General features: G+C 44.0%; 1 protein-coding gene across 1 annotated transcript in view; it reads left to right on the forward strand.

Moving 5' to 3' along the window:
• Positions 1–18,624, forward strand: part of LOC126263128 (uncharacterized) — a 200,189-nt gene extending 181,565 nt beyond the window's left edge. The window contains exon 8 of the mRNA XM_049960153.1: positions 18,213–18,624. The gene's annotated coding sequence lies outside the window, so the exon portion shown is untranslated. The remainder of the gene's footprint in view (positions 1–18,212) is intronic.
• The last annotated feature ends 2,932 nt before the right edge of the window (positions 18,625–21,556 follow it).

Below are 21,556 nucleotides of genomic sequence, written 5' to 3' on the forward strand. Positions count from 1 at the left end.
GTGGCACTACCTCAGAAGCCGCCCCTGGCTCATAGTCTGCTTGTAGTGGAAGATATTGTGGCAGTCTGCTCTCTGGCACAGATTACGCTGAATGCAAGCGAGCTCTGGCAGGGCCCCCATTGCTCCGTAGTCTGGACAACCTCATAAACAACCACACGTGCTGCGATGGACCACATTAGCATCAGAGTCATATGCCAGCTGTAAACATTGTTTTCTTTGCCATGCAAAAGCAGGTGTCTCATTGGCACGCAGTACGCTACATGTGCTGCAAAGAAGTACACTTGCAAGAGGTCTACTTTAACAGTTCTAATGCTGTTATGGCCCATCCTATGGAAGTGAACTAAGTTAGTGATAAATCTATGGAAATTTAGAATCTTCAGGACAAAACACAGCAAACATACCTTGATCCTTTCACAGCATATATCCTGTGAAATTAGTTTTGGACATTAGTGCAGGAAGTTGAGACAAACCTATGTTCCTGTGGATGCTATCAGGGGAGCCATTGCTAGGAAAAGTTCCAGCTTTATTTGCTTACAACAAAATCACTCACCCAGTAAATTTTCTTGCAGGAACAGAGCCAACAGTGAACAATATTTTTGAGATAGATTCTTCTTCTCATGCTTTTGGATTCATGATTCTTGAAACTGCAAGGGGCTAAAATGAACTTGTGTAAGGGTACTTCCAGGCAACCCTGGCACTCAACCTCTCAGGCAATAAAGTTGAACAAAGTAGAAGATTATGTCGTGGCTGCCACTTGCTAGGAAATGATGTCCAACACCACACTTAACATCTGCTGTGGTCTTCTAGCAACATGAAGGACCATCCTGTCTGAAGACCCCTGCTGTTCAAAGCGACTGCAGAGCTACCCATTACCGCACTCTTGTGGTTGCATCTACCGCCACAGCATGTCATTGCAGAGGCATCTCTTTTCCAGGTGGGCACCTGGGCATGGGCTGATGAGCTTTGATGCTCCCCAAGCTGGATCCAGGACAATCCCTACATACCACATGCCACAGGTTCATGATGCATCTTGTGACCTCTCTTCAAAGATTTCTTTGATACCATCATTACCTTCATCTCTGATATTCTGTACAGTAGCTGCCAGTTTCTCCACTCTTGGCATACCCTTTAGACCAGTGGTGACTCATATAACTCCGTATCAGGTGTCATCCTGTGCTGTATTTTCGAAGGAACCTCCTTGGACTTTGATCCACCATCTATCCCAACTCTTCTGGACCAAAAACCAGTTTATGACGCCATTCCAGTGCTCTGGGTGTTTGCTGGTAATTATTGTCTGCATTGTCACATTACTCCTCTCTTTGACATGCCTAAGCAAAGTGACTCTGTATATGGTGGCATGACAGGGTATGCTCATCTCGCTTGGTGGTCACTTTTAGTGGGGGTGGGGGGATGTAGTGGCACCACCTATTTTTACCATGGAAACTGAATAACTAGTGCAACATTACTACCTACTACTGTGGCCATTACACATAAGGCACTGATTCTCAAGTGTGGCCTGTGAGAGGACCAAACCAGACTCCAGCGTATAAGCCATCACTAGGTCGATCTGATACCCTCTTCTCTGTGTTTGTGATGATATGAGCAGTGAAGTTTGTCCTATGAGTGTTATTGTATTGCCTACAATGTTATCTGGTGTACTTTATTTGCAATATGATTTGACCTAATTTATATTTATGTAAGGAGGAAGAGAAAAAAAAATAAAAAACTCGTAACTCAGAATTACTTAGAAGTCCAATAAAGATATGATAATACACATCATATTTATCATTGGGCAAAAAGAAAGAAAGAAAGCGTATAGGGGGTCTACATGTGTAAACTTTACAATCAACAAAGATAGAGTTCAGTATTAAAAGAAAAAAAATATCATTCACTCCTGTTTAGAGAAATTAGATACTATATTGTAATTTGGCATGTTGCACTGTATAAATGGCAAAGGTACAGTTTTAAAGGGAAAATACATTATTTTGAATTTCATCCTGATTTAAAGAAATCAGATAATTTGCCTTGTTTCACTTTTTGTGCATTTAGTGTACACACCTCATTTTCCAAACTTCTTAATGAATTCAGGTTTTGTAATACGTGCACACTTTGACTGCACTTAACACTTCACTTAGTTTAGGTGTTTCAAGATTCAGGTCGTCATCTCCATCTCTACACTGCCACTTGAAGCTGGTTCACCTTCTTGATCATCACCACATTATTGGAACACATCAGCAATAATCTCCTCATCCTATAGTTCCACAAACATGGTGATATTATCATCAAAATATACAAAACTGCCGAAATCTGCACCCTACAGTAGAGTTAACTCATTACCAGACATGACTTCACTGTCACCACCACCACCATCATCAATGGCAGTCCCTTCCTGGAGCTTCCTAGAAACAGTTGTTTATTGTGGAGGATAACACCAGCTGCCAGGCAGCCAAAAAAATTTCATGACTCTCATTACCTGCAGCTGTCAGTTCTTCAACTGTTTTTTTCAATAATGAACTTCGAAATTTGCAATAATGCCCAAATGAAGTGGCTGTATAAAACTGTATAGTTTAGAGGGAAAAATTCCACTCAAAAATTTTCAAAACTATTTAGAGTGGATGTTCTGCCCATTGATCCATAAGAAGCAGGATCCTCTTCTTTTTAAAACCACTGTTCTGTTAATATCACAACTATCCAAAAAAATTATTGGATTTGTATTCATAGGATTCATCTTTACACCTTTGAAACACCTCAGATTTTTAGATTTTGCTGACACAAGTGGGTGACTTGATCTGCATTTGTGGTGAGAAGAACTGTCATATCAATTTTACTTTTTGTACCTGCATAACATGAGCCACACTTTGCAGCTACTGTTCTACTAGGAATCAGACTGTAGAGTAGACCAATCTTGTCACAGTTGTAGATGTTATGAGGTTAACAATCTCTAAATATACTCAGCAGAACCTCATCAATTCAGTGTTGCATTGTGACATTGTTCACAGCTTTCAATTCACCAGAAATTGTTCTCCCCATGATTCCATGATTATATTTAAAGCCTTGTAACCATCTTGATGAAGCCTTGAAATCAGCAGTGATGTTCATACTTCTGGCACCTTTGCTTTCAGCATGTCACCACTGATCAATAGAACTGCAACCCATTTTTGCTGCAACCATGTAAAAAGTGCCTTTTCCAAATCTTCATACCTCCTTCTTGCTGATAGTTGTGTTTTGTTGATTTTGTACCCAATCTTAAAAACATGTTCAAAGAACTATTTCTTTTGCTGATGACATACATACTGTAGTACAGGCAACTCCTAAGCCTGATTGTGTGGATCAGCATCCAAACTCTTGTACAAATTTTACTTTCTGATCTAGTGTGTAACTTTTCCTTTTTCTGTTCTCCATGGCTGATCAGAAGTGACTGAATGATAGAACCACTTTTCAACAATAAATGTCAGCAGGCAGCTTTTAACTTCTCGATTGTTACCACAAAAGAAATTTCTTGTATTGAAAACAACAATGCTGGGAGTGACTTTGTTTCCATGCAACTTACTCTGCTTAACTGTCTTTGACCCAGGTCTCCATGGGACTGACCACTTGCTGTACTTGCATACATCAAGAAAGTTAAGGAAAATATCACAGGGAATTTATTTCACTGGAATTTGTGGTCTATAATAGTGAATTACTAAAAATGCATTGCATATATGTATGGTTTAATGGACGTGTTTTTAAATTATATTTTAATGGGACTGTAGTGACCACAACCAACTGTGGGAACGCCTTGGACTGCGAATCGGAGCCGCCAGGCGGGGAAGTCACCGGCGGTGGAGCACGCACCACCGGGTAAACACAAGGACGAGTCGGACGACAGACCAACGACAACCGACCATGACCGACTATGACCGACGCAACAAGGAAGAGATAAACAACGGAGGTTTGTAGAAACCACAACACCAAACACCAACAGTAAATCCACTTGGAACCAGAGCCAGGCAAAAGTCAACAACGAGCAACAACAAGAACGCAGTACCACCGAGATAGAAACTCAATCCAGAGCGAGTACCAGACTGGCTGGACTAGGGCAGAGTGGGTCCCTATATACGAAACCGGAGGGAGCGGTTATTGGCGGCTGTCTGCACGTAGCGTAGCGATGGCGCCCTCGCTGCGCGAGAGCCGCTGCGCGGAATAGCCGCCACGGATGCGGAGGCCTCTATGGGCTGACCACGTCCATTTGCTCTGGCACGTGTTCAACTTCCACGGCGTGAGGTACTAGATCCCTCCCCCCCGAAATTGGCGCATAGGGGCGGAAATTCCCCGGACGATGCCGAGGCGGGCGGAACGAGGGCACGGGTTGTGAGACGTCCGGAAGGACCACTGGGGGAGGGGAGGGCAGCCTGTCTGCGGCATCCATCAAGGTGTCACCAGAGGGCAGGGGTCAGAGGGCGTCTCTATACCCCGGCGTGGCGGAAGGGGTGTCTGCCGAGCCGGCGAGGAGATGGAGGTGGAAGGGGAGGGCTCCACCTCGAGGGAAGTGTCCGCACCAGGAAGCTGGGAAGGTGGTGGGGGAGGAATCAAGGCAGGGGCCTGAGGGCGGAGTTGGTTACAGTGGCGACGCTTGAGCCCCTTGTGTGTCTGTATGGTCGTCACACACTGCCCATGAGCCACTGTCACCATAGCGGGCATCCATGCAGGTGTGCTGCCATATGAGCGGGCCCACACGGCCATGCCTGGGGCATAGCGCTGGGAGGGGCGAGAGCGGGGCCCAGAAGGGGATGGTGTCAGCAAGTGGAGGAGGGTCCAAGGTTGTTGCCCGTGTGGGAGTTCGGCAGGACTATGACCGGCCACTGGTGTAGGGCGGTAGGTGCTTAGAAACAAGGTGAGGACCGAGGTGGTGGCCGACAGCTCCACTGCTTTCATTAGCTGCTGTTTGAAAGTGCGGACCAGGCGTTCCGCCATGCAATTGGATGAAGGATGGAAGGGGTGAGAGCGAATGTGGTTGATACCATTAGTGGAGCAGAAGTTCTGGAACGAGGACGCCGTGAATTGGGCCCATTATCTGTGACCAACGTGTGAGGAAGGCCATCAATGGCCAACACCTGGTCCAAGGCGGTGAGGGTGGCATCAGTGATGGTGGGTACCATGCGGACCATGTATGGGTATTTGGAATATGCATCAATGGGGGATGCACGATGTGGGTGGCGTGGGGTAACAACTTTAAGTAATAATTGACTTTCCCCAAGAATACCTGGAGTTCTGATACGTTTTGTGAACGGGGAAGGGCATTGATGGCCGCGACATTGCGGTCCGAAGGGCGAATGCCATCTTTACTGAGCCAATGCCCTAAGTACTTCACTTCCGGTTGAAAAAAACTGCACTTCTCCAGCTGACAACGTAAACCCGCAGCCTGCAGGGCGTGAAATAAGGGACTGAGGTTGCCCAGATGTTCCTGGCATGTGCGCCCCATGACTAAGATATCATTGAGGTAATTGACACAAGCCGGTATTGGTTGTGTAAGTTGCTCGAGATACCGCTGGGAAATCACAGGGGCAGAGGAAATGCCAAACGAAAGACGCTTGTATTTATAGAGACCGAAAGGCATGTTGATGACGACGATGGCCTGCGATTCCTCATCAAACGGCAATTGGTGACAGGCTTTTGCCAGATTAATCTTAGAAAGGTACTTGCCACCTGCCAGTTTAGTGAGAAGGTCTTTCTGTCCAGGAATGGGATAAGTTTCGACCAAAGACTGAGCGTTGACCGTAGCCCCAAAATCCCCACAAAGATGAAGCGATCCATTGGGTTTCTTGATGACCACTAAGGGCGTTGCCCAGGCACTCGATTGTACTGCCTCGATAACCCCCGCAGCCTGTAGCCGATCGAGTTCCTGCTTGACGGCCACACGCAAAGCTACCGGAATAGGCCGAGCCGACAAAAGCGAGGCCGTGCGTTCAGCAGTAAAGTGATGTGTGCCTGGAAATTGGAAGCGCAGCCCAGGTCTGCTGAAAACAGGGAGGAAAAGGACGCGCACAGATCGTCTAGGTCCTGAAATGGAACCGTAGTTGAAATGAACTGCACTTCGTCTTGAATGGAAAAGCCAGACCGCGTAAACGCATCTAGTCCAAAAATGTCCGAAGCCGACGGGTGGTCCACCACAAATAGGGTAAGGGGCCAGGGAACATTTTTGTAGATGGCCAAAACAGAAAACTGCCCACGGAGAGGGATGTAACCATCACCGTAGGCGACCAACCTCCGAGAGGGTGGGGACAATTCTGGAGACCCAAGACGTGCAAACGTCATCAGATTGACCAACGAAACGGTGGCCCCCGTATCGACCTGGAAACGGACGTCCTCGTTAAAGGTGCGTAGGGTGAGGAATAACTTTTGAGCCAATGTGTCGGTCTGAGGGGCAACTGCGTGTAAAGCGTGGACGGCCTCCTGTTCGCCCGCAGGGGCGGGACAGGGGCGGGTCGAGTGGCCACGACAGACAGATCGAAGGTGGCCCTCTTTCTCACAGAGCGAACAGGTCTTCCAGCGATGGGGACAGTCAGCTCAAGTGTGGGCCGAGAAGCACTGGGGGCATGACAGGAGGGGGCCACGCGGCCCACGTCGAGGGGCGACCAGCGGTTCGGACGCCATAGATATGTCAGACAGCGAGGAATCTCAACGGCGGTGTCCTCTGGAGACTGTGCCTCGTCGATGGCGGGAAGGAGTGGAGCGGGAAGTGGACTCGACTGCTGCCACCTGGCGCCGCGCCATGAGACATTTGTTCGCCGCTTGAGCAATTTCAAAGGAATGGGCAATATGCAGAATGTCTTCCAACGAGGGGTTGTCCAACTTTAACGCCGCAGTGCGGACCTCTGGATCGGGCGCCAGTTGAACGACCACATCCCAAATCAACGAATCTGAAAATGACGCCTTGCACTGCTGATTGGTGCACGTGAAGTTGCATTTGCGGCTGAGGCCTTGCAAATCCATCACCCCGGAACGGTAGGACAGACCCGGCTGCTTGTGGTATTGATGGAATTCCAAGCGAGACACAACCACGTGGTATCGCTGGGAATAATAGTTAGTTAGCAGCAGACAGATCTCGTTAAAGGAGAGAGCCACGGGGTCGGCCAACGGTGCCAACTTGCGGAGCAAGAAAAACGTGTCCGGTGAGGCCCAAGACAAGAATAATGACCGCTGCAGAGAGTCATCCGACACCTGGAAGGCCGTGAAATGTTGCTTCAGACGATGCAGGTACGTTTCCCAATCCTCTTTTGCATCGTTGAATGGTGGGAACGACGGTGGACATGGGAACGTGTCTGAAAGCGGGGCACCTGGGAGAAGAGGTGGGAGGGAATCCCGCTTATTGACTCTGTCCGAGAGCAAGTGCAGTGATGTCTGTAATACCTCCAACTGCTGCTGCTGCTGTCGCATGAGCTGTTGCTGTTGCTCTAAGAGAGTGAGCAATTTCTCTTCCATACTCCTGTGTTCCGTTTACCTCGTCGCCAATGTAGTAACCACAACCAACTGTGGGAACGCCTTGGGCTGCGGATCAGAGCTGCCAGGCAGGGAAGCCGCCGGCGGTGGAGCATGCACCACCGGGTAAACACAAGGACGAGTTGGTTGACAGACCAACGACAACCGACCACGACTGACTATGACCGACACAACAAGGAAGAGATAAACAACGGAGGTTTGTAGAAACCACAACACCAAAAACCAACAGTAAATCCACTCGGAACCAGAGCCAGGCAAAAGTCAACAACGAGCAACGACAAGAACGCAGTACCGCCAAGATAGAAACTCAATCCTGAGCAAGTACCAGATTGGCTGGACTAGGGCAGAGCGGGTCCCTATATATGAAACCAGAGGGAGCGGCTATTGGCGGCTGTCTGCACATGGCGTAGCGGTGGCACCCTTGCTGCGCGAGAGCCGCTGCGTGGAATAGCCGCCGCGGATGCGGAGCCCTCTATGGGCTGACCACGTCCATTTGTTCTGGCGTGTGTTCGACTTCCGCGGCGTGAGGTACTAGAGGGACCAACAAAACTTTACATATAAATAAGAATTACACAGAACAGAGTTTCATATAAATCAATTTCAAATGTATAGTAGTAATCAGTGCCGGCTACTGTGTAAGAGCACAGGTGCACATGGACACCATAACTTTCAATGCCTTGCAGATTTATTGGTTATTTTTCTTTGAATGCTGTTAATGCGGCTGACTTTTTTCCCCATTTGCTCGGCACTAATGCTTGCTACATGATAGCACACTTCTCAGATAAGCTAATTCACTCACTATATACTGTAGGAAAATTATATCGGACATCAGTGTATGTTAAAGTTGGACTGAAAATCAACCTATTTCGTGGGCTTCTGGATGAGTTATAGTATATTAAATTATGAATTTTATCGTACAGTAATCCATTTGAGGTGGCGAGAATCATAAGGGCATAAAGCACATCACCATCGATTGTGACATTGTAGCATTTATTCATCCTCCTGAAATTTGTGGAGCATATGGTGAGTCAAGTTTATCTGTCCTGTAGGCCCATAATGTATACATGAAAATTCACAAAAAACTGTTATCACTGGTTTCTCTGATATTCACTTAAATGTGGCATCAATGGCGGTGTGGTTTAGGCCCTTATGGATCTCAGTGCCTCATTTGTATTCGAGTCAAGTGACCATGTTGGTAGACATTACTACTTCAGTTTAATCATTTCACAAATGGCACGTTGTGTTTGGAGTTGGTTGTTTACTATGCAGGAATCAGCTTTCATGTGCAGTGTAAACATAAACTATGGTGAATCTAATTTAAATGTTAACAGAAAAGTAAAACTGTGAGGATGGGTCATCAGTCATGCTTGGGCAGCTTAGTTTGCAGAGGACTTGCCGGCATAAAGTAAAGGTCCCCAGTTTGAGTCTCAGTCCACCACACAGTTTTAATCTGCCATGAAGTTTCATATCAATGTGCACTCCACTGCAGCATGAAAATCTCATTCTGGGAACAGGAAAGTAAATTACCAGGAAAAGTTAGCCACAGAGGAACTAGGGCCTCTGAAGACAGAGCCTTTGATTGAGAGAGTGACAAAATCAAATAAGTGTGACTATGAGTGAACATTTAACAAGGCAGTGTACAGTTAGTACAACAATAGCTGCTTGAAGGGTGTTAGCCTTCATCTGTTGGTAATTATTCTACATCATATTTTTGTAGTGTGAGGATGGTTTTTAGATTTGTCGTGTTATGAACCCCTGAAAGTGAGGCCACAGGTATAACTGTATGAATGCAAGCAAAGTAGACAGTTCTGTTACACTGTTTATGAGACACATTACTAATTACACATTGTTGTGACAGTGCCACGACATTTACAGTGCCGCCACGACAGTACGCGCAAACGGCGATAGAGGCGCTCCGCAACTCGGCTGAGCGCGGGAGCGCCACCAAGCTACGAACGGCGCCGGCCGCACGTCATGGCACAGCAGTCGAATAAGAGATACTGAGTTGTTATCATGTAACCAGCTATTGTTTCTAAGTGAGTGTGTTTGAATATCCAAGCAATTATTGGTGATTAAAGGTTATTACACATTTTGGCGACGAGGTCGGATATTTTCACTGTGTTGTGGATTTGTGTGTTCGTGACGGGGCAGACATGGAACAGCTTATGCAAGCGCTCATTGAACAACAAACACCGCTGACGGCTGCTATTCAGGCACAACAAACACAGCTGACGGCTGCTATTCAGGCGTTGTCGACGTCGCTTACTCATCATCTGTCTTCCTATTCTCCGCCTCCATTCCCTCCTTACGATGAGGCCGCTGAAGACTGGGAGGATTATGAGAAGCGTTTGCGGCAACACTTCTTGGCTTTCGGCATTGTCGACGCTCCTATGTATAAGTCGTTATTTCTATCTTGGATTTCCCCACAGATCTATCAGCTGCTATCTCAGTTAGCCCCTCTGCGGGAACCTGCCTCTCTGTCCTTCCAAGAAATGTGTGACTTATTGTCTAACTATTACCGAAAAAACACCCATGTTGTTGCCGCCCGTGTGGCGTTCTACCGGTGTCATAAACAGCCCCATCAATCTTACCGGGGCGGCGGAACTACACGGTCTGAGTAGGAAATATCAGTTTGTCACGGACACTCATCATGAGTCTTATGCTGATTCAATGGTTAGGGATGCTATTCTACGGCTTGCTCCTGATAAAGAAGTTTGGCAACATGCCCTACAACTGCCAAACCCGTCGTTGTCGGAAGTTCTAAGCATCGCTCAATCCTTTGAAGTGTCTCACGCTGCTGGCGCGCAAATAGACGCGTGGTGTGATGTAGGCGCTGTACAGTCAACTTTCAACACGGACAATTTGCCTGTTTCACAGGAGAACGAAGATGTGGTGGCGGTTCGCTTGCATAAACAACGTCGCGTTGGGCCGCAACGCTCGCAGTGAAAACAGCAACCACAGAAGCAGGTTCGTTCCACACTTCCTTCTTGTCCACGTTGTTTCGTACAGCATGACAGGGCCGCATGTCCAAAACGTTGGGCCACGTGTAATTCCTGTAGGAAAAAAGGCCACATTGCTTCTGTGTGTCAGTCCCCTAAAGTTCCTGTCGACGAGGACGAGGCATCGGACATGGATGTTAACTGTGTGCTTTCTCAAACAAATAAGTTGTTTGTTACTGTTTGTGTTCTGGATAAAGACATTCGCATGCAAGTGGACACTGGCTCTGCAGTAACTCTCATTAATTGGAGTTGGGCTCCCCTCCCTTGTCTCCAGTTAACGCGAAATCTGAGAACTTATAATAAACAGAAAATTCCTATCATTGGCCAGTTTGATGCTTCCACTGCCTACAAGTCTGGATGGATTGTGTTCTGAATTTTCGTCCGTGTTCTCTGTTGGTCTGGGTCGTGCCAAGGATTTTGAAGCCCACATTACTCTTAAACCTACAGCTCGCCCTAAGTTTTTCTGGGCACGCCCTATTCCGGTGGCGTTGTGTGCACCTTTCAAGGCTGAGATAGACAGGTTAACAGCTTCAGGGATTCTCCTTCCTGTTACCTCCAGTGAATGGGCATCGCCCATCGTGGTGGTTTCTAAACCAAACAGGAGTCTGCGATTGTGTGGTGATTTTAAAGCCACTGTCAATGCTCAGAGCCTCATTGACACTTATCCTCTTCCCCATCCTGAGGAGTTATTTGCCAAGCTCGCTGGGGGCCAGTTCTTTTCCAAACTTGACTTATCGGAGGCGTACCATCAGTTACCGTGGGATGCTTCTTCCAAGGAAATTCTCGTCATCAACACTCCTTGTGGGTTGTATCAGTACCAGCGGTTACCATTTGGCGTCGCTAGCGCGCCGGCCATTTTTCAGCGGTTTTTGGAACAGCTCACGGCTTCCGTTCCCGGCTGCATAAACTATCTGGATGACATTGTTATCACGGGGGCCTCCACTGAGGAGCACCTTCGCAATTTGCATTCCCTGTTTCGGGTTTTGCATTCAGCTGGGTTGAGGTGCAATCTGGACAAGTCACAGTTCTTCCAACCCTCCATTGTGTATCTTGGTTTCCACTTGTCCTGTGAGGGTATACGTCCTCTATGTCAGCACGTTGCGGCCATTAACACTCTACCCCGGCCGTGTACGGTCAAAGAACTTCAGGCGTTTCTAGGCAAGATTGCTTATTATCACAAATTGATTCCATCCGCGGTGGCGGTAGCTCATCCTCTGCATCAGCTGTTACGCAAAAACGTCTCTTTCTGTTGGTCCGACGAGTGTGAGCAGGCTTTTGTCCGCCTGAAGGCTCATTTGCAGTCGGCGCCTTGTCTTGCCACATTCCGTCCAGGTCAGCACTTGGTTCTGGCGACTGACGCGTCACAGTATGGCCTAGGGGCTGCTCTCACCCATCGGTATGAGGATGGGTCGGAACGACCCATCGCCTATGCTTCCAAGACCCTCAACGATGCGCAACGGCGTTACTCTCAAATTGAAAAGAAGGCGCTCGCTATCATTTATGCTCTAAAAAAGTTCAGCGTTTTTTTGTATGGTTCTAAGTTTCACCTCATCACCAACCACAAGCTGCTGGTCTCTCTGTTCAGGCCATCGGCGTCGCTTCCAGATAAGGCAGCTCACCATCTGCAACGTTGGGCCTTATACTTGTCTCGTTTTCACTATGAGATTCACTATCGCCCCATGGCCCAGCACGCCAACGCTGACGCATTGTCGCGATTGCCGATGGGCCCCGACCCGGTTTTCGATCGTGATGAACTACTCTGTTTCCACATTGATGAGGAAGAACGTCGTGCGGTCAAGGGTTTTCCACTTACAGGTTCGCAGGTCACGTTGGCTACTGCGCGGGACCCGGTCCTGCGTCAGGTGATCGGTTTTGTTCAACGGGGTTGGCTGACAGGACCAAGGGCCGGGCATCGGATCCCCTTCGCAACTACCATGCCTTGCGCCTTCATCTATCTGTTCGTGATGGTGTTGTTCTTCTGGCCACGGATGGCGCATCTCCACGGGTCGTGGTGCCAGCCTCTCTTTGCAAAGATGTTCTCAAACTGTTGCATGAAGGCCATTGGGGTATTTCTCGGACTAAGTCCCTGGCCCGCAGGCACGTTTATTGGCCCGGTATTGATTCAGACATCGCCCACATGGTTGCTGCGTGTGGTCAGTGTGCTCCACAACTGGCTGCACCTCGTACAATGCCCTCTCCGTGGCCTCATCTGGTGCAGCCATGGGAACGGGTGCACGCTGACTTTGCCGGCCCCTTCCTCGGTACTTATTGGCTACTGTTCATTGACGCCTTCTCGAAGTTTCCGTTTGTTGTTCGATGTCCATCGCCCACCACTGCGGCGACGACGCTGGCTTTTTCCAAAATCTTTGCGCTAGAAGTTCTTCCATCCACGATCGTCACGGACAATGGCCCTCAGTTCTCTTCACAGGCCTTCCGTGATTTTTGTACTGGACAAGGGATTCATCATGTTACAGCACCGCCCTTCCATCCACGATCGAATGGGGAGGTCGAGCGCCTTGTCCGAACTTTCAAGAGCCAGATGAAAAAGTTCCTTAGTGATTTTTCCACAGATGACACTCTCTTGCAATTTATGAGTTCTTATCGCTTCACGCCTGTCGGTGATCGCAGCCCTGCTGAACTCTTGCATGGCCGCGAACCGCTCACTCTACTGCACCTGCTTCACCCTGTCAGGCCTTGTGCTGTGTCCCCTAGTGCAGAAAAATGCTCGGTGGGCGCCGACGTGTTTGCACGAGGGTATGGATCTCGCCCTAAATGGATTCCAGGGGTGGTCAAGGCTCTATGCGGCCGCCGGCTTTGTGAAATACGTACGGACGACGGCATGGTTGTTCGCCATTACGACCAGATGCGCCCACGAGTGGTGGCCACGCCGGTGCCACCGCCTTCGCCTCCACCAGCCCGAGACACCAGTCCTGTTGCTGCTGCCGATCTACCGTACATGTTGCTGCAGCCGATGTCGCTACCGCTTCCAAGTATGCCGGAACCGGCCCCAGTCGCGACGCCGCTTTCTCCGGGACCCATCTCGCTGGAGCACACCCCCAGGTCTGCGACACCTATGGATACTGCTCCGGAGTTTTCACCCATCATCTCATCCAGGAGGCACGTTCCACGCACGAGCTTCCGTCCTGGACATTTTCGACCATACTCTCGTGTCTCTCTGCGCGATCTTCTTGGGGCCTCACAAGAGGCCATGGATGTCTCCGCACTGTCCATGTCTCCAAGGAAGTGAGTGTTTTTTTTTTTTCAAGGGGGGAAAAGTGTTGTGACAGTGCCACGACATTTACAGTGCCGCCACGACAGTATGCGCAAACGGCGATAGAGGCGCTCCACAACTCGGCTGAGCGCGGGAGGGCCACCTAGCTACAAACGGCGCCGGCCGCATGTCACGGCACGGCAGTCGAATAAGAGATACTGAGTTGTTATCATGTAACCAGCTATTGTTTCTAAGCGAGTGTGTTTGAATATCCACGCAATTATTGGTGCTTAAAGGTTATAACACAGATAGTGCAAGCCAAGCAGAACTTAACTTGCTAGCGAGATAATGGCTTTTGTATTATGACATCCAGATCATTTTGTGACTTTGTTTTCCTGTAATGGATGTAATTAGTTTTTGAAATATTTAAAGTTAACTTGTTCATTTCAAACCAATTTTGTAAATATTCCAAAACTCTAGTTCAGATGTTGGCAATACTTCGTTTACATCTGTTACAAGAACATTTGTATCATCAGCAAACAGGGTTATGTGAGTACCATTGATTGGAATTTTTATATACTTTACATACATTAGAAATAAGAGAGGTCTTAGAACACTTCCTGTGCTCCGCAAATGTTACAGTACGAAAATCAGAGTTTTAAGCAATAGTTTGGTTTTCAATTTCTACTATCTGTCTTCTGTTACAGAGAGAAGACTGGAACCATTTTTTCATAACTCCTCATATATCAATAACTTCTAAATTGTCAAGCAAGATATCATGTTGGACAGTAACAAATGCCTTTGATACGTCCAGATTTATTGCTATTGTACTATTGGGCCTGTCTACTCTCATTGTTGCATTTTCACTGAAATGGAAAGTAGTCTACAGACAAGAGATTGAATTTTTCAGGAAAATTTGTAATTCTGTTTTTCAAGACTTTCTCCATTACTTTTGAAAATGCGTATAACAAAGCCACCAGTCTATAATTTCCCACTGCATATATATTGCCCTTTTTATACAGTGGTTTTATTTTTGAAATTTTTAATCTTTGAAGAAACACTCCTTCCAGTAATGATATATTTATGATGGTCAAGAGCAGTTCTGATATGACACTAGCACATTTTATTATGACTGAACCAGTTACTTTGTCAGTCTGAAGACATTTTATTCCTCATTGTTTTTATTATTTTTAGAAGTTCTGGTTTATTCATGGGGCATAGCAATATTGAATTAACACATTTTTTTTTTTTTTTTTTTTTTTTTTTGAACAGAGTCCACTATTCCTATGGCAATTTTTACTCAGGTTGGCTAGAGTATTTATGAAGTAGTCATTTATGTAATTTGCAAGGGTAAGATATCTGACTAATACACTATGATCATCTTTTAAAACAATGTCCTCTTGACTTTTAACATTTTTATTTCTTTCTTTGTATTTTACTACTTCCCATACTGATTTTGATGTATTTGCTGACCCTAAAATTATTTCGTTGTTGTGCATTGTGTTAGCTTTCTTAATCACCTTCCTATAAATGTTCTTATATGTCTTAACATAGTCTGCATAGTTTTTATCATTGGTGTCTTTTTTTGAGTTGACTGAGATGTTTTAGAGTTTGAGTAGATACTCTGATAGCAGGTGATACCTACTGATTGTTGTTCCTTGGCATGACATTGATTTTTCAAGCTGTTTTGGAAAATGCATCTCAAATAGGAACATGAAAGTACTAGAAAAAGCATTGTATGAATTACTAGTTGTTGTGTTTGAAAATACATTTTCCTAGGTTTCCTTTGCTAACATCTGAATAAAAGTATTTAGTTTTTCTGTGGAGAAATGTCTTTTATATTCCTGTTTATATTTTATTACCTTGGATATAGAAGAATTGATACTTGTGATGAGTGTGTTATGATGTGAAAGACCTAAATTTACATTTTGTATTTTCTGCTTCCAGCATTATTTGAATTACCCAGCACTACATGTTTCATACTTTTGCAAGTATGATTCAAACCCATTGTTTGTCATACTATTAGTTTTATTATTCAGACTTTAGCAATGCTTTGGGCAGATCACAAGCGATATCTGTTAGTGAAATTTTGTGATTTAAGGCTTACAACATTTGGTATGAATGTATAAATGACATTCTCAGTCAGATACTCTGGTATCCAAACTGTAATGTGCTACATAAATTTATCTTCTTAGGAAAAAATCTGTAAAATGGATTTCTGTTTTTCATATCTTTACTTGTAAAAAGTTTTATTGGTGGCAATTGTAAGGAAGGATTCTCTGCCTTACTGATGTCACTAAGAACATCAAAACACTTTTGAATTTTATTTGAAGTTTTATCAACATTACATGAGATTCTTTTTTGAAACTTTTATAATACTTTTAATTTCGATTTAGGATGTTGTTGAAACCTGAAATTTCAATTTTTTATGTAGCTCTTTTGAATATAAAGTATCATTTTACTTCTTCAAGTAAAGTATCTGACTCCGTTTTTTCTTAAATATGCTTGCAATTTATGGATTCTCATTTACAGTACAATGGTTCTGTTTAATTATATTAATTTTCTGCCTCTGACAGACATATTTCTGGAGTATATAACAGTTCTTACTAAAAATTACCACAATTTTTTTAGGGTTCAGGTAATAAAAGACCTTTGTTTGCTTGGCAAATATATTACTTCCTCTTTCTCATTTCTTCCAAACTTTATAGGAAGACTAGTTCCATATATTGACACATATTTATCATGAAATACACTGATTTCACATTGGCATCTCTTTCCACATATATCTCATCTCATTGCTTCTCTTAGAAGACTGTATCCTGCTGTCTTTAGCTAGCTTCACTGTTTTATGTGGACCTCTCCAAGGTATAGTTATCCATCATTGTCAGATAGTGTACTACTGATGCAGTGAGTATTAACATTTTGGTACTAAATACTGTTCATCAAAAAGTTAACAATCAGTATCCCACTATCTTACTGTACATCAGTTGGAAAATTCACTTCTGAAATCAGACCTTAACAGGCAAATAATCTGTCAGAATATTTTAAGAAATCTACATTAAAATATTAACAAACTTTTAACTACTTTCTTCTTGACTGTCAGACACTAAACATAGTTTTCTCATAAATATTTCCTATGTGATTTTGTGGACTGTTACAATTATAAGAGAAATATTCTTCAGTAATGACACAAGCACATGCATCTAAGTTCTGGTCTGTGAAAAAACTGCATGTTTCAATGTTTCTGACTTTGTGATCAAGTTTTATGTAAGCAGCAGCAACCTCTTTCTTCTTTTTACATATTGACTTTAGAAGAAAATGATGCTTATAACTTCCTTAAACTTGTGGCTATATGCTATTCAGACAGGAATGGAAAATCTCTCCATTCAGACTCTTGAAAATCTTCTAAACATACAAGAATCTCATTTACATTGTTTTCAAGCCTCATAACATGTTGGAAAACAAACTAACTCATCATGATACAAGATATTTTGTGGTACATTCTCTTATGATTTCTTTCAAGATTATTGTCTGTAATCTGACTTGACTTGAAAACTGCTCATCTGGCTCCATTAAGCTTAAATGTTTTTTGTTTCTTTTGACACATTTATATTTCTTAGTAGAAGTGCATTTAGTCTTTACTTCTTGCTATTCAGGTGGAAGCCACACTTAACATATCCACATCTTCCAATTGCAGCAACTGATACAGAACAGACATGAGACTATGCTGCAGCCCATAGCAACCCACTAACTTTTTTACATGGCTGACAGCTGTGTTCATCCAGGTTTCATCTGAATACTGCAAAATCAGTGGTTGTGTATGCTGTTTTCAAATATGATTTCTGAATTTTTCTCCTTTCAGTATTTTTATGTTTAATCCTTTCCCACTAGCCACATTCTCATTCTCCTTTCTAATTAAAAATATGCCACTCTAATTCTTTCCGAAGAGTGCAAATTTTTCTTCCTTGTTCCATGATTTTCTTGTGTTTTCCACACAAGTGACATATCATATGGTGTTGGTTGTCCACACCCCCTAGCCCCCACTGCCCCCCCCTCCCCCCAACCTTTTTTGTTTTTCCTTGGGATCACAATCAAAAAAGATAAGCACAGGTTGTTTTGCACACCACACAGTGCTTTATCTACTAGCCATGGAATTGGTATGCCCTCGTCTTTCTACCACCTCTCAACTGACTTACCCAGCCAATTGCAGTATGGGGAGCTACAGCATTCTCCACCTCAAAAATTGCAATTTCACTATATACAGCTTTTCGTTCACATCATATATCTCAGATACTGGTAACTATGTTTGATATTACTTGTGATGAGATTATGACACCAGGATCAATGTAGTCATTTATTTACTTTGAGAGACATCATAAAGAATATCTCTTTTTAAGCCTCACATTTTATTTCAAACTGTGTATTGTTATTAGCATTAACAGCAAAAACTATGGATAATTTGGTTTGTAATATTCTTCACTTTTCTGTACATGTATGACAAAAATTCCTTTTTTCTTTTACAGATAACAAATATTTGAGTTTTGCTCTCTTCAAACCATTCTGCATGAAGCCAAATGACTGTGAAATTCTGTGAAATAACTTGACACCCTTTGCAAATCATTCAATGAAACTTTACAAATCATGAAATATTTATGGTGCTTTCATAATGAAATTAAAGGCACTGAGACACAGTTTATTATTATAATTATTATTATTTAAAAGATAATGATTCAGGAGGCACAGTTGAAGTTGTATGGGAAAGCTTGGGAACCACTGACTTCCAGAGAAATGTACTGTGGTGATATCATATCTCACATGTAAGCTTCTGACTGATTTATGCATTCTAACAATTTTTAAGTCATGTAAATATTGACAAGAAAAGATAATGTATTCTAGTATGTACGAACAAAGGAAATAAACAACACATATTTCTCATTTTGTTGTGTAGTCTCAATAAACCAGTAAATATGAAAGGAATCTGCTTGCCTCAAGCTGCCACTAACAGTTCCAAAACTGCCAGTTTATTAACGTTTAAGTACTTGATTTGCTCTTGTATACTTACAGATAATCTTGGAGGTGAAACATTACATATAAATGTATCTGTTATCTGAACTATGATATGGTTTAGTACAACTGTTACATTTAGCAACAGTCTCAGGTTAACATCTATAAGTTTTGAAATGCTCTAAATATTTTTTTTGTTTTTCATCTTTACATAGTGAATAGAAGCTCATAACAAGCCTAGGAATTAAAACAAATAAAAGAAGGTATACAATATTGGTTATTAATTTATTTCATTTATCATCCAAGGATTTCACGATGATATAGGAATTGTCAAGATAATACAATACAAATCAGTTGCTCGGAATATACAACACACAGAGTACATAACATGCTTTCTGAGGATAGGACAAGTGGCCTGTGATGATAGGACAGGTGGCCTGTGATGATAGGACAGGTGGCTTGTGATGATAGGACAGGTGGTTGACCATAGCCTTGATTAAGGAATGATCCCAGCATTTGTGTAAGTGATTTAGGAAAACCACAGAAAACTCAAATCAGAATGGCCAGACTGAGCAACTCCAGCCTCCTGAAAGTGATGTCAGGGCCTTCACATCAACACTTCCTCATTCATTTAGTCTCTATTGTACAATGTTCCTTGATTTACAATACAGTTTATTTCAGGTAAATGACAATTTTGTTCTTCATTGCCACATGTACTAAAGACACCCCTGATACTCATGGATTGTGAAGATGCTCCTGGGTCCTTTGCACTAACCCAGTCTGTTCAGAAAGCTAATTCCATGCCCACACATATTCAACTATCCCCTCAGTGCACCTGAAAAACTGAGTCAGCTTTCCCCCTCCCCATGATAAGTGAGATGTTGAACCTCAGAGAATGACAAGACATTACTGTCATGCATTTTATGTCTTAACACATGATTTTATTGTGAAAGCAGTTAACTGCGATCATGTATGGAAACGCAACAGTGTGTTGTAGTTTCCTGTTTCAATACTATTCACTACTGTGAGTCCTCTAAGTAATCTTTAATTGGGTAGTATGCATTATTTATGAAGAACATTTTAGCTGCTTTTATTAAATAGGTGTAATTTAGTAATCTTTTTCATTTCCTTGGGCAATTTGTTACGCAATTTCTTCCCTGATATAAAATGCTGTTTTTCGTTTTTTATTTATTTTTCCTGGGTAAATGTAACCTCAAACTGGCTCTTGTTACATGATTGTGTATAGAACTATTAGTGAAATACTTAGTAGTGTTTTTCCTGATATGCATCACAGATTGGTACATGTACTCACTTGGTGGAATAAGGACATGTCCGAAAGAACAGACACCATTGATGACCTGCAGCCATCTAGAACGAAATTAGAATTATATTAATATCTTCAGCTGCTGACGGGCGTTGATATATATCAATGGTGACATGTGAAAATATGTGCCCCACTCGGGACTCAAACCCGGGATCTCCTGCTTACATGGCAGATGCTCTATCCATCTGAGCCACCGAGGACACAGAGGTTAGTGTGACTGCAGGGACTGTCTTATGCATGCCTCCCATGAGACGTACATTCTCACCTTGTATGTCCACACACTACATTCGTAGTGCCCCACCCCAACACACTCATTACTCATGGAAGACATTCTTACCAAGTCCCGTAAGAGTTCAGGGAATATGTGTGCGTCCACACAGATGAAGAAGGTCATGGCTGGTATTGCCAGAACTATATACTTATATGGATATGGTGTAAGAACTTCTTCCATGAGTAACGAGTGTGTCGGGGTGGGACACTACGAATGTAGTGTGTGGACATACAAGGTAAGAATGTGGGTCTCGAGGGAGGCATGCGCGAGATAGGCCCTGCAGTCGTACTATCCTCTGTGCTCTCGGTGGCTCAGATGGATAGTGCATCTGCCATGTAAGCAGGAGATCCCGGGTTCAACTCCCAGTTGAAGCACACATTTTCACCTGTTCCCGTTGATATATATCAACGCCCGTCAGCAGCTGAAGGCATATTTGCTAAGGAAAGTGCCCACATTACCATTAGGTGAGCAGCACACACACAGAATAATTAACTTCTAATAGATTTCTCGCTCTGTTAGATCAGTGGATGCTAATTCAAAATGTTTATCTACAGTAATGGTGGTTGGATTTTCTTTAGCTTTAAAATGTGTGCCACCTAGAGAGGGGAAACCTGTTGTCATGGTTTATTCTAAAAAAGGTCTAATTCTCCCACCTATGACAACAGGTACTTGATGTTGTGTGACCCCTCACCTACTCACTATACTCTTACTAATAAATTCTACCCACCTCCCTTTCCAAGTCTTGCTGAGGTGCAGACCATGCCCAGTCTAGTCCCATCTCCCAATAGTCCCCACTGGCACTAGTGCAATGTGTGCCTGGTCAGCAAACATCAGTTCCATCTCCAGCTCTGCATTGACTTGCCATACAGCACTACCAAGTCAAGGCTTACCATGCTACCACCTACTGGAGAAGTTATCTTGCCCAGGTCACCACCTACGTTGAGTGCCATGTGCCAACACTTCCGTGTGTGTGTGTGTGTGTGTGTGTGTGTGTGTGTGTGTGTTTGTGTGTGTACGCACCCGTGGTTGCGTGTGCATGTGCATATTACCCATCTACAGTTACTGTAACCTCTTGTTGGACTCAAAATATTTTCCATCCACAAATTCGTTTGAACATGAGAATAAGTGTGGTGCCAAATATAATGAACAGATGGTTATTCCAACTATTTGTATATCAAATCCTTCAGCCTTCCCATTTGTGTGTGTCTTTATCCTTTCACAGTTGCAACCTATTACCATGGTAGCTGTAATAGGTCATTTAATCACAT

The sequence above is a fragment of the Schistocerca nitens genome, chromosome 1 (assembly GCF_023898315.1).
Source record: "Schistocerca nitens isolate TAMUIC-IGC-003100 chromosome 1, iqSchNite1.1, whole genome shotgun sequence".
NCBI lineage: Eukaryota > Metazoa > Arthropoda > Insecta > Orthoptera > Acrididae > Schistocerca > Schistocerca nitens.